Below are 2,030 nucleotides of genomic sequence, written 5' to 3'. Positions count from 1 at the left end.
ACGTTGACAAAATGTGAAGTGAAATGTAAGTTAATATTCTAGTTTGCACAAATGTGCAGCTCTATATGTGCAAAACCTGCAAGAAGCCAGCAGTCCAGCTAGCACACAGGCTGCCTTTGTGGCCCGTCACTCAGCACAGTCAGGAAGGCGTGAGCCAAAGTCCTCATGTGCAGCATGAAAGGGGTAGGACAGAGGGCCTCCTCTCTACCACTCAGCAGTGTAACAAATTGTGCCAATCACGGGGAAAGAAATATGAGAACATAAAACCACATTAAAAAAAGTTTTGAAAGACAGTACAAACACAGTATTTGAAATAATATCTGAAACCTCTAAGGTCTTGACCTTACATTAACTCCTTCAAGAGACAGTTCTAGAAGATACTCACAGTTTTTATTCAAGATATTAAAGCTACTACTTATTCCAACAGAAAATTAAAAAAAATGGAACAAAAGATACTCATTCCTCATGTCATGTGGGCTAAATCTCAAGAACATTGCCAACCAAACGAATGAATACACCCTTGCTTTAAGCAATTACATGTATGTCCATACAAACAAAAATGTACTGTTTCCCCTGAGTTTTACTGAGGAATAAAGATAACATTGATAAGCATAGCAGAACTGACAGTTAAGATTTCATTTAACTGCCCCAAATCTGTCTTGCTAACTATACCATCAATTCTGTATTTCTACTTTTCTATGGGATATGAATCCTATATTACTACAGAAGCACAAAGCAGGAACCCTGAGGTATATTGGCAGGGGTGGAAGAAGGAAATCAAAAACACCCAAACTCCCAAGGAACTGAATCAGAAAAAGCCTTCTTACTTGTGTTTCCTGAGCTGAACTCAGACCAGATAAAGCTTTCCTAACTTGCTAACTCACAGGAAAAAAGAAAAAGATGAAGATGTAGATGCTAGATTCTAGAAATGTATAGTCAGCTGATTTTTCTTTTCCTTTTTAAATGTATTTCTCCCCCAGAAAAATTCCAAAACAGGTTAGCTCTTTTTTGGAACCAGTAAACAAATAGATAACTAATATTTGCTATTAGGGAAAAAAATAATTAAATAAATAATAAAAACTCAGACTGAGACCTTACATTTTTAAGCCCCTTGTATTGATCATACTGCATATCTTACTGCATATCTAAATGGGATTTAATGGATGTCTGTAAATAGCACAGGAGGCAAAGTCAGAAATATTTTAGTCAAGAGGCAGAAACAATTCTTTTCTAACAAACGAACCCCATTTTCAGTCCAAGGAGAAGGAAATTTTACTATGTATAGGAACAACATTTATTCACCACAGAGAGGCATGCTAGACAGTAAAATATAAGGTGCAGAAAATGCCTGCAGGGACAAGGACAGGATTTCCTATATTTGCAGGTACAGAAGTCTAGGGGTAGGAAGGAGAAGGAGAATCTCATCTGAGGAAGACCTGAACTTTCTAAAATGCTCGGAAAGCCTATGGAATATGCCAGGTGCAATAAGTTGTTCTTGCCACTGTCAAAAATAACAAATAGAGGGTGTTTAAAAGTAAAGCTTTAAGCTTCTTTGTTATTTGTCATGTTCTGTGGTAGCAAGTTGTTGTGCTTCCACTTGCAGCAGAGCTAGCGTGTGTGACACACTGCTTGCTGAGCTGCTGCTTCTTGTTTCAGTTTTCCTTCACTAAAACAATGATTCAGTAGCCAAGGATGGTGACGAAAAATGAACCATGAACCAAATCCATCGGATTTTGAATATCTGAGTAAGACCGAAACAGCACTGTAAAATGTGGTTTTCCTCAGATTCCCTGTGAGGTATCATCTTCACTATCTTCACTTTGACGACCATTTAAAAAACATATGTAGCCACATCTGTAGTGTCAAAGAAGTTTCCCAGTTGCACAGAAGGAACCTTGTGATTAAAAAACGAAGGCTTTATTAGACAGACATGAAAGTAGCCTGGGTCTGCTTGCTCGCAGGAGAGACAAGCTAATGGAAAAATAAATGGAAATAAAGATGTTCACTGGCAAGAAGAATCCTGGAAAGTA

This window comes from Oxyura jamaicensis, chromosome 1, assembly GCF_011077185.1.
Source record: "Oxyura jamaicensis isolate SHBP4307 breed ruddy duck chromosome 1, BPBGC_Ojam_1.0, whole genome shotgun sequence".
NCBI lineage: Eukaryota > Metazoa > Chordata > Aves > Anseriformes > Anatidae > Oxyura > Oxyura jamaicensis.
This window is presented reverse-complemented; position numbering follows the sequence as displayed.